Source organism: Protopterus annectens, chromosome 3.part0, assembly GCF_019279795.1.
Source record: "Protopterus annectens isolate FY-2018-M chromosome 3.part0, PAN1.0, whole genome shotgun sequence".
Taxonomy (NCBI): domain Eukaryota; kingdom Metazoa; phylum Chordata; order Ceratodontiformes; family Protopteridae; genus Protopterus; species Protopterus annectens.
Genome location: NC_056731.1, coordinates 1606734862 through 1606747267, shown reverse-complemented (window position 1 = coordinate 1606747267; position 12406 = coordinate 1606734862). Strand labels below are relative to the sequence as shown.

Sequence of the window (12406 nt, the reverse complement as noted above, 5' to 3'; positions counted from 1 at the left end):
ATTTTTGAATTTGAATGCTGTGTGTGCGCATGTGTAGGTATGCATCTAGTGTAGCATGACTGTTTCATTTATAAAAAGTGCTATCTATAAAGTACATAATATTGGGGGGACTTAGTTGTGGTATGTATACCCTATATATTAATAGGAGTGAAAACTAATGTGCGTCGCCTGGAAGAGTTCTTGTTGGAAGGCTGGCTTGAAGCAGATAACCTCAATGACATTTACTTCTCATAGAAAGGAATTTTCAGAATGTGAGATGTTTTGAGAACCTTGACTAGATGGAGCTGTGAAGTACCAAGAACTTATGTGAGGATCTATTCTAGGAATGCCAAGAGCCTAACCTGTGGATACTTGAGGGAGTGCAAGGCACCTCACCTTCTTGTGGATAACATGGGAGTTGCAATACAACTTGAACTACATTGGAGTTCCAAGGCTGTAGACCATATAGAATGTAATGTATTTATTTGAGAAACTTTAAATTGAACTGTAAGCAAGCAATAATGCCTGACAGGGTGGACATTATCAGGGAATTAACACATGCCAAGGAGTGTTGTGGTGGTGTGTGGCTTAATGCAGGGAGAGGGCATTAATTTCTTGGTAATGCACGCCCTGGAGGGCATAATAGCACTTGGATAATGGGCTAGCTGTCAAATTGGTTTGTATTTTTTTTGTATTACTGTATACTTTTTTATATTTTTTATGTAAACTAGTTCTTCCACCTAATGTTTCAAACTTTCTGTAGCATATGTAGTTGTTGTTGGAGGAAGTATTTTACATCCAAAATAAGTTATGTAGTATTTAATGTCTAGAAACACTGACACTCACATTCGTAGAGGCACTCATGCATGCACACATGAGGCCCAGCAGCTGCAGCTAATTTGCTGAGTCAGTATACCTCAAATGCCTCTCTGTGATAAAATGACTGAAAAAAATTATAGAATACAACCCTCAACTCCCCCATGCCTCTTTTTCCTGATTTTGTTTATCAATGCCCCTTACAGAATGTTCTTTCGGCTTTTCCCGGTTAGGGGTCGCCACAGCGGAACTCCGGTCCGCTAATGATTGGCAGTAGATTTTTATGTGCCGAGTTGCCGGCCCTGACGCACAACCTTCAACGAAGGTACGCCCATTCACGCATGCCTCCACACACAAGACACTCTAGCTGCGAATCGAACAGGACAACGTCTTACTGTGAGGCGACAACGCTCCCACAGCACCACCACCACAGTACTTGGTAAAAAATACTTGAACCTGGAGGAAAGACTAAACATGAAAATTAGAACCCCCCCCCCCCAAAAAAAAAAAAAACCTATGCAAATTTGAAGGATGCAACTGAAACACCTACTTTTCTTCCAAGGTACATATGGAAGCCGGACAATGAACATTTGCACCTAGACTTGGAAGCTGGGTAATGAACATTTGCACCTAGATAAGAGACAAAACAATAAAGTGAACCCCCACCCCAACCCCTCATTATATATATATATATATATATATATATATATATATGGGTCTACTACCGTAGATCAAAATTACACTATTTTGAAATACGATAGTAGTGTCCCACTAACGCGAAAGTGCACTTCAACGAAATTGCACTTTCGTGAAAGTCACTAAGCCAAACGGGACATTTCCTGCACTGTGGTTTGGTAGTGATGGGCCTTAGGGTTAGGGGTTGGGTTAAGGATAGTGGATAGCTAGTAGGGCTATCCACTATCCTTAACCCAAGCCCTAACCCTAAGGTCTGTGACTACCGCACCAAAGTACAGGAAATAGGTCCATAACTACTGCTCAGTGGAGGAAATACAATTTCCTGCACTGTGGTGCTGTAGTCATGAAGCTTAGGGTTAGGGCTTGGGTTAAGGATAGTGGATAGCCCTACTAGCTATCCATTACCCAAGCCCTAACCCTTCGTTCTAGTGACTTTTGCGAAAGTGCAGTTTCGTTGAAGTGCACTTTCGCGTTAGTGGGATACTACTGTCATATTTTGAAATAGTGTAATTTCGATCTACGGTAATAGACCTATATATATGTATATATATATATATATATATATATGTATGTATATATATATGTATGTATGTATGTATGTATATATATATATAATGTACACAAACAAGCACACGCATTATTTTGTTATTTTTTTGAGTTTACACGTTAAACAGAAAGCATAAAAATTATGTCCATTTGCTTTTTTCCCCTGTCCGAGCTTCTTAGAAGTTTGATATGCTGCCTCAAAGTGGTGAAGTTGTTCATAGATGTTTACTAGGCTAATGACCACAAGGGCCTTTTTAAGCTTAGCCATGCATCTCAAATCTGACAAGTTCTGATACCCTTGATAAGTGTAAGCATGGACCTGGGAGATGAACCATTTACAGGTTACCTGTGTCCATTAGAGTCATTGGTGCCAAACCAGGGATGAATTTCTGGTTTCCCATCCAATTGTCTGAGTAGCACTTAAATTAGGTTAAGGAGGAACTCTGCTTCACATGGATGGGGGGAGCCAGTTCCATAGATTGGGTAGTCTCTGGGATACATACCTGTATCTCCAGCAGATCCTGTTTATATCACAGGCAAGGTTTACGTCTTTAGAATGGGTAATTCTGGTGTTTGTTTTGTGGATGTTTAGGAGGTCCATCAGAGTGGGGTCTGACAATGCCCTGTATGCCAGGCGTAGATCTCCCCTCAAAAGCCTGTAGGAGACAGAATACAGGGATAGGACCTTGAAGCAGTCTGCATATGACATTTTACTTACTCCCTGCATTTTTTTAGTGAGGAACCTCTGTGGACTTTCCAATTGTTGGATATGCCTGGTTAGGTACATACCAAAGGGGGCATTTTACTGTTTTATTTTTTATTTTTTTTACTTGCATCTCTCAACCGTACCGAATCTCTCGGTTTCCCCCGGTGTTTGCGGTCCAAGTAATGGGGTGCCACGATTCCCGAGTGGCACCCCTTAATTTCCAAATTTCCTGGGGGGTTTTTTTGTTTAATTTTATTTCCGGCTTTTTTTTTTTTTGAACTGATGTCATCACGCGGAGGCGTGCACAGTGAAGTCCGCTTCATCCAGCCTGTCAGAATTCAGCTGAGGGCGGCGAGGGTGGGACAGACGATGAGAAGCCTGACATCATGAACTGCAAGAACGAGCCTCAGCTACACATTCTGGTCCGTCTTCCAGTTATGAACGAGAAGTCTGAATTACACACAGTATGGCAAAAGCAAGGGCACTTGGATTATGTTTGCAAATGTTCCCTGATGGCAAGAGTTTCAAAAAATCCCTAGCTTTGCACCCTGACAGTTGAGTTAGCATTTAAAATTCTGTTATTTCTGGTGCTGCCCTGGTTCTAGAGAAAAATGTTTTGCTGAACTACTATTGTTGGGCCTTTGTCCGCCGTTATTTTAGGCTTTGCCCGTAATTCTCATGTTAAGAAGTTGACAGGTATGATGGTCACATCAACAGTAACCCTCTCTAATGCCAGTATTACACCGCTGGGTGGCTTTAGCAAATGTAGTTTGTCAAATTCAGTGCGGCAATAAAACTACTATGATCATTTTGTGGTATGCTGTTCATGATATAGCAAATGAAACTGAGTTCTGCAAACATCAGCAACAGTTATGAGATGTCTGACAGTTCTTACTCGTTAGGCTGCTGCAGCCACCCTTGCTCATTGTTTTGAACCCATGCCAGCATATTACGTGATTTACCGTCAGGTGTCAAACATGGCTGCTCACTTGGCTTATGGACTGTTTAATATGAGCTTACTTTGGGAAGAGTTTTCAGAGAATTTCTGGATAAATGCACTGGAACTAAAGTGAGTGAAATTGTGTCTAACATTTGCTTGCATGAGTTGGGCGAATTTAGTTTTCATGTTTGATTTATTCTTTGTACTTTCAAGTTACTTACAGGCGAACTCAAGTCCCTCTTTAAAACGATATTTTAGTGTAATTTTCATCTGCAAAATGTTGTCAGTTGGCGTTAATTGTTAGGTGGTGTGGTAATACAGTTTAATGGCTTGTTCTAAATCGGTCTTTATTATGCATTTGAATCTGGTCTGCTGTTAGTTATTGTGTGTATTTTGTTTGGAAATGACAGAAATTAATTTGTTCCTGTTATAAAATAGAAAACATTGCTGTGACTGTAATAGGGCCGTGACTGTAGCTGTCCCATTGAGTTTTCTTCTTCAATATTATTTTTAAATTACTGTAACACTTCTAGCCCGGGAGTCAGAAATATGCGTTGGCAAAACGGGCACAAAACAGCACCATATTGGCAGCATAGTTCACCATTCAGTATTATGTTGTCCATTAAATTTTCATGATCCCCTCTTCTTTTATGACCATAGTGAGAGTTTGAGTACAAGTGAGATTCTTCTTATCCACCCTATTAGGGCAAGTGTTTATAGGTGCATATATTTGTGGGTGCTTACTAGGTTATTGATCTAGAATCTTAAGAAGCCTAGCTTACATTCCCATGGTAGTTTTTTAGTCCTGATATTTTGCACATGAATAACCCTGATATAGGCAGTATATGTTCGGTCATTGTTGCCCCTATCCTTGAGGGATATGGGTGTTAAACTGGGGATGAATCGATTCATCCAAATTACGTTTGAATAGAGTAAGATAAGTGCTTTGATTTGTGTGGCGTATAAGATGGTTCCATAAAAGAAGTATTCTCTGTGATGTATACTTATTCCTGTAAGATGTTCTATTTATGTTGCAAAAGGATTCCTTGAGTGGATGTTTATTATACCACTGAACATGTGAATATGTTATAGTTTCACAGGACAGGTTATGTTAAGGCTGTATATTAGTGGCAGAAGTTGACAGCTATCAGTCTGTGTGATATTGAGAAGAGTGACAAGGCTTTGAGTTGGTCTGTACAGTTTTTATGATTTACGCTCCATATGTATTTAGTGAAAGCTTTGCGGTCATTCTAGCTGTGATAAGTGTTTGAACAGATATATACTGAAAGGGACATTGTGTTTAGTGACTGGCCTAAGGAGAGCCAAGTACAGTAGAATGAATCCAGTCTAGGGCCATATTTTGGTGGTCTCCTTCAGTTTGCATTTGAAAGTTGGTATCCCACAATACCATTGGAGTGGGTGGGGTTGCATAATCATATATGCAAATGTTATGTTAATCATTGTACAGATTTGTACCTATTTTTCATGGGCCTTTGCCCAGATTTTTGATGATTCCAGGTTGAGAGGTACGTGTTTACTGAGGTTGCACAGTGGTGCGGTGGATAGTGTTGTTGCCTCACAACAAGAAGTTCTCTGGTTCACTTCTCAGCTGGGGTGCCTTCTATGTGGAGTGTACATGTCCTCCTCGTCTTCAAATGGGTTTCCTTCTACATTCCAAGAACTTGCAGTAGGTGGGTTGGATACTCCAGACTGACCATAGGTTTGTGTGTATGTGAGTGTATGGTATGAAAGAACAGACCCGGCAGGGCTAGCTACCTAGTGGTGTAAACTGTGGATCTGGTTGATTGGATCAGGGTGTCAGTTCAACAGTGACAATGTGTAAAAATGGGAAAAGGGGTTGTGAATAGATGGATGGATCTGTACATTAAAACTCTACTGGAGAATGCTCATTCTGCATTCAGGGTGATGAAGTACAGTCATCCTTAAAAAGGAGCATTTTAACTGTTAATGTCTCTCACTTCATATACTGTTTTTTTTTTTTTTTTCCTATATAGGTTCATAGGTAGGTACTAGGCTAGCTGCCCGAAGGCATTTATAAGCCTAGCCAGAATGTGTTGGCTTTCGCTGCCCCCTTAGATTAGTACCCTTTGCCTCTGTCCAAAAGAGCCACTGAAGTGATCCCCGGGGTAAACTTTGTTTCCCATCCACTCGTCAAGGTTTCTTTTGAAGAGTGTTAGCGAGGAGCTCTGCCTAATGTAGATTGGGATCTTGTTCTAAAGAATGGGAAGTCTCTGGGAACAGGAATCTATCCCTCCAGCACGTCCTGTTTATTGTTGTGGTGAGGTTTAGATCCCTAGAGTGTGTGGCTTGAGGGGATAAGGTTTTCTTTAGGTGGAGCATGTCCATCAATTCTGGGTTGGACATGGCCTTGTATACCAGGCAGAGATCACCTCTGAGTAGGCGGTGTGCAGCCGAGTACAGCTGGAGTTTCTTCAGTCGAGTTGCATAGGGCATCTATTTGATGCCAGTGATCCTCTTGGTGAGGTACTTCTGTGGTCTTTCCAGCTGTTGCAGGTGTCTTGTAAGGTGTATCCCAAATGGGGCGTTGTACTCTATGATGGGTCTGATGAGTGATGAGTAGAGGGGCACAATGACCTCTCTTGATCTGGATGCGAACCCTTTTGTGATTAGGTGGGCCACGTAGAAGGATTTTCTAACCACTTTGGCAATATGATTATCAAAGGTGAGATTACTATCTAATTGGGTCCCCAGATCCCTTATTACGTCTTCCGTATGTAGGGGGCTATCACCTATGTGGTAGTTTGTGGGTACTTTGTTTTTTCCAAAGGGGATGACTATGCACTTTTTAGCATTTAACTTGAGGCCATGATTTTTACACCAGGTATCCATCTCACTGAGACCCTTTTGGAGGATGTCTGTGTCAGCCGGAGAGTCAATTATAGCACCTAGTTTGCAGTAGTCAGCCATAGTCCTCCTGTGCTTGCCTGTACCTCTGAGAAGTATATGCTGAACAGGAGGGGTCCTAGGACTGAGCCCTGGGGAATGCCACTTGTAACCAGTTTAGAGTCGTACCTAGCTCCCGCAACTCACCATGTGGGTTCTGTCCATGAGCCAGTTGGCAACCCATCATGTTCAGGCTGGTGAGCTTGTCTATAATACCAGAATGAGGAATGGTGTTGAAGGCCTTAGCGAGGTCTAGGTAAGCTGTGTGTACCACCTTTCCCTCGTCTATAGCCTTGGTAACTCTCTCAAAGAAGTCCACCAGGTTTAGGAGGCATGATCTGCCCTTAACAAAGCCGAAATGGGTAGGGTCCAGTGTTTGGAGGTTCCCAATGTCTCTGTTAATGAGTTCCATGATGATGCGCTCCATAGCTAGTTAGGCTTATAGGGCAATAGTTCCCGTGGTCTGTTGTGGCTCCAGCTCTAGAGCGAAATAACCGTTGTGTGCCACTCTGTGGGTATGTAGCCTGTGGAGAGGCTGAGTTTGAACAGTGTGTTTAGGTGAGGGGTTAGTTCATCTTTGAGCTCGTGTAGGACGCAGCCTGGGACACCATCCGGTCCCATTGATGCTGTGTTTTTGGCTTTGCAGAGGGCTGTTTTAACCTGAGTGTCTGTGATTTCAGGGACTCTACGTTCTTCTGGTATGGTTATGGGCCCTTTTGCAGGTGAAGTTTGCAGTGAACCTGTCTGCCAGGATGTTGGCGATATCAGTCATTTCAGTGTATTTTGTGCCATTCTGCTTCATCTCCGAGCAGATGTGAGCATTGCCACTTTGATTCTTGACATAGCTAAAGAATGTCTTGTGGTTATCTTTGGAGTCCTTGGCAATTTTTCTTTCGAAGCTCGGCTTGGATGATTTTATGAGGGATCGTAGTTTCTTGCTGATACTGATCAGGGATGTCTTCCCTTCTTGGGATTTTAGTCTCTTCTGTACTAGCTTCCTCCTTCTGTTGTCTAGCTTGTTTATGGCAGGAGTCCACCAGACTGGTTTCCTTTTCTTGGAGGAGTGAGTCTTGGTTTTGCTTGCGATGGTACGATCCATGCATTCTTATAGGTGCCCGTAGAATGCATTAGTAAAGGATTTTGCAGCTTGGACAGCTTTATCCTTCCACATGGGGGCTTTGAAACTTTCCACCTCGGTCTTAAGTAACGTGAAGTTTGCTTTTGAAAAGTTTTTCAATGTGGTTTTCTTGTCCGGGGGTTGGGGCAGAATGTGGATATCCAAAGTGATTTGTTTATGGTCAGATCTAACTAGCGAGGGATTGACGTCCGGTGTGGAACACCGGTCGCCCATGTTGGTGATGACCAGGTCCAATATGTTGTCACCTCTGGTGGGAATGTTGACCAGTTGAACCAGGGCATTTGAGTGTATATAAATTCTAGGAAATGTTGGGCAAGGGAGTTAGTACTTGAGTAATTCTCCCAGTTAATGTTTGGGTAATTGAAATCACCCAATATTAAGGTGTTTGGTAGGACCTTTATATTTCCCAGTGTTTCCAGAAAAGCGGAATGGGAGTCCTGGGACATGGTGGGTGATCTGTAGCAAGCTACAATTTGAATTGCAGTTTTGCCCGTGGTTAGTTGCACGTGGATGATCTCTGAAGCATCGTGCTGTGCCACTAACTTGGAGGTGTGGATATCCTTGATGAATATGGATATGCCCCCGCCTTTTGTATTTCGGTTTGGGTTCTGTGGCCGAAATGTATGGTATGAGTTGTAGCCTGGTAGTGCTGGGGTGCTCTCTGGAGCCTTAAACCAGGTTTCTGTATGTATCAATTTTTTCCATACTGAGGAGTGCCTCGAGTGCGTGCATTTTGAGGTTTAGACTTCTGGCATTGAGTAGCATTACCCTCAGTTTTTTATTACTTGTGCTATTTACGGTGGTGGGTTTGTCTTTTGAGCCTTGCCTAAAAAAGGCACTATGGGGGTGGCAAGAGCCTTGGCCAGTATTTGAAAGCCTTAGGGTGGCAGGTGCAAGCCGTCTCTATTGAAGCAGCGTGGCTTGGCGAGCATGTCATCCCAGATGGACGGACACTGGATCCCCTTTGAATGACACCAGAAACTTAGCCAATTGTTGAAATCAATTTTTTCTTGTTTGAGCAGTAAGTAAGCAGAGATTTATTGAGCAAGAGTGTACTGATTTTAAGATGGAAGTGAACTCCCAATGACATTTTTCACTGTAAGTAAACTGCACTTAAACCAAATAGACTGCATTGTATGCTAAATATAACACTGTTTAAGCAGGCACAGCTTGGTCAAGATTTACTGATTTCAGTGGACAGTTTTAATTTATATCAAACCATATTACCTTTTTCCATTTCCCGTATCGCAGCCAGCTAACACAAAACATTTCTGGGTTAATAGCCTTAACATGGAAAGGGGAACTGTTGATATTCCCTTTGTTTACCCAACTTGAAAAGGAAAAGAGCCAGAGAAAGAGAGAGAGAACTAGTCTTTTTTTGTCAGGATTGATCTGAGGTAGGAAATTGCTTCTGTTGCTGTTTTAAGATAAGTCATCTGGTATATTGGCTGGGGCACTGGCAGTGAGTTTTAGTTTATGGAAAAATTTTTTGATTAAAGCAGTTGGAACAGTTTGAAGAGAGAAATTGTTTTGATTGGGAGGGGCTATGAGTGTTTGGATGTGTTGTCACTGGTCAAAGGTATGACTGTTAATAAAAATGGGTATTAAACGGAGTGGCAATGCTTTTCTGTTACTCTGGTATTTTGGGATTGGTTGTGTAGCTTGTTGTGGATTTAAGAGCTTATTAACTGATACCCAAAAGTTTAGTGTTATTAGAGTGCTTGTTTTGGAATGCACAGCAGTAAGTTTTCTTATCTTTGTTGAGATAATTTAGCTTTACTTCTTAGTTGTCTGTACGTTTTGTTTTTTTCACTTAAGTTTTCTCTATGTTGTCTGTTTTATGATTTGTGTTGATTCTAAGTGCAGCTAGGTTTGTTTTTACTGCTTTTGGTGTAGCAGGAGCGGGGTCTAAGATGCTTAGGCAGACTGTTTTAAATTGTGTTGCAGCATCGTCTAAAGGGAGGAACCCAAGTTATCTGTCTGAGGATTCATTTGTGTGGGAATGATTCTAATTTGAGGAGTCCCTAGTGTTGGGAGTAGGATGAGTTGGATCAGGATTTGAGTGAATGTCTCCACTTAATTTTATTGACATGTATGTATAATTTTGTTGGTACAACTAATTTTGTTTGGGTTTAGGCCTAGCGTTATGATAAAGCAGGAATTTTGCTTTAGGCAGGTGTACTTGAGGTGTATGTCCATGGGTTGACATAAATGTGGGGAGATGGCAGCATGGGTGGTGGTGTGGTAGGAAAGGTTTGTATAATAGTGATGCTGTTGAGGTGAGTGTATAGGATGTTACGTGTGCTAGAGTGGAGAGAGAGAGATAGTAGTACTGACAGTTGTAGTGCAGTCATTATGTGCAGTCTGGTTAAGGAGTAGGTAGAAGCAGTCTGTCAGCGTGCAGATAGTAGTGAATGACTAAAGGAAAATAAATCTAGAAAAGTGTTAATGACTGTGTTGGAGGGGAGTTAGTTACAAGTCTGTGAGGCTGTTGGAGGGAAATTAACTATACGTTTGTGAGTATGTTAGTGTTACTTCTGTGATGGGTAGCCCAGTGAGAATTTGTTATAGGAACTGCTCTGCAGGTATGAGAGAAAGTTGATGCAGATGAATATGGCTAGTGAACAGCTTCCTATAAGCAAAAATGGAGGTATTGTACAAATAAGAGTGAGAGGTAGAAGCAGTTGGTATGGATAGTCAGATACTTGGATATCTGGGAGATACTGAGAGCGAGTGTTTATGTGCTAGTCAGGTGTGAGTTTACTTAAAGGGACAGTGGTGGGTAGGAGGGGCTGGGCAAGGAGAAAGAAGAGAATAAAAGTAGTGCTCTGGAGGGTAGCTGGGGAATTGGGGGTGGAAGTGAAGTGGGTTACACAGATGTGCAGTGGACTGAGTTTAATCTGTATATATGGGTACACACACAGGATACCAAAACAGATCCAGAATGGTAGTAAGTCAGCCAAATTTATTAAGAGTTTCAAATAAAAAATGGACCCACTTTGCATTGTTAAATGTGATGAAGCACAGTAAAAGTATAATAAACTAGGTAGTATATCAGCTGCATAAGGCAGTGGCAAAAGAAAAACACTGCTTGTTACGTTGTACAGGAAGCAACTGAAAATGGGGTTTCCACATCCTAAGTCTATTATTAATGCTAAATAAGTGACACTAGCCTAGTTTTTTTGAATTGTATAAGTAGTACTACATGCATAGTTATTTTATTTCTGTTTGAAGAAAGGAGCTGTTATTTACTGATCCTGGGGTGGGGGAATACACAAGTTTCCAGCCTTTAAGAAGCCAGTTGGGAATTTTCAGGCGGACAGAATTGTGGACATGCATAAAAGGCAGAGGAAAGTGAAAGTCATGTAATAGTCACAGGACTTGCAGAAAGGAGAGAAATAGAATGAGTGAGAACACTAACAGCACTGTTCAGTTTTCTCTTCCATTCAAATTTTGTACCAAGCAAATTGACAGCAGTTACAGCCACCCCCCCTGCGTAGAATATGTTTACATTGTCAAAAAGAAGAAATAATGTAGTGTGTTTTTGAAATGTAAAAGAGTAAAAAGTTATGGGGAATCCCATGTAAAGAAGATATTTGAAGATATAACTGGATAAAATAAACATGGATATGATTAAATATGGATATTAGAATAAAAGTAAAGAATATGTTAAAGTAAAATATAAAAACTTATTTTATGTTATATGGGTTATATGGAATGAAAGAAAAAAATGACATGTTTAAAATGGATTTTAGCAACAGTATTGAGTACAATCAGATGGTGGTTTTGGAAAAAGAAGTGGGGGTCTAATAGGGATGAGAATTTAGTTTGATTGTGTAAACAGATTTGTGTGTCTATAAATATAAATACATATGTATTTGCAAGCTTATAAATGTATAATTATTTTGTAAATGAGAGTTGTTTTTCTGTGTAAATAATGGACCCCTGCATAAGGAATGACCTTCCACAGACCCAGGCAATTACAGGCCCATATGTCTGACTAGTCTGATATGCAAAGCCATGAAACGATTTAGCATGGACTTATACAATCAAGACATAGAGAACCTCCAGACATTAGACTCGTATCTATTTGAATTCATCAAGAGCAGGTCATACTTATTCAACCTGAGGGATTTCTTGAAAATGTCATCAAAGCAACGGATGAAGTCAAAATGGTACACACTGCATACCTCAACCTGGCCAAAGCTTTAGACACAGTTCCCCACTCAGAAATAGCAGAAAAGCTAAATAAGCTGCAAATAAACCCTTATGTCACATGCTGGATTGCCATCTGACTCAGAGATAGGATACAGATGATCAAAACAGGGGTAGTTACCTCCACAAAGAGACCATTCACCAGTGGAGTCCCCTAGAGTTCTGTACTGGGGCATCTACTTTTCTAAAGTAAAAGCCAATACCAAAGGGCTGTGGCTGATCAAGTTTGCAGATGATAGCAAGCTTGGAGCAGTCATTGAATCCCCAAATGACTTGGCCATCCTGCAGGAAGGTTTGTCTCAAATAAGTAACTGGTGTCAAAGTCATGGTGTGAAACTAAAAGCCAGAAAATGCATTATTACATCCTTTGGGAAGTACCACATTTGATGGTGCACCCATAAGGATTAACTCAGTTGTCTGGGATTTGGGAACTTATGTGGACAGT

General features: G+C 41.2%; 1 protein-coding gene across 1 annotated transcript in view; it reads left to right on the top strand.

Annotated features, from left to right (window-relative positions):
- The window catches only part of STK3 (serine/threonine kinase 3), a 3088627-nt gene that overhangs the window by 491605 nt on the left and 2584616 nt on the right, over positions 1-12406 (top strand). The window lies entirely within an intron of this gene.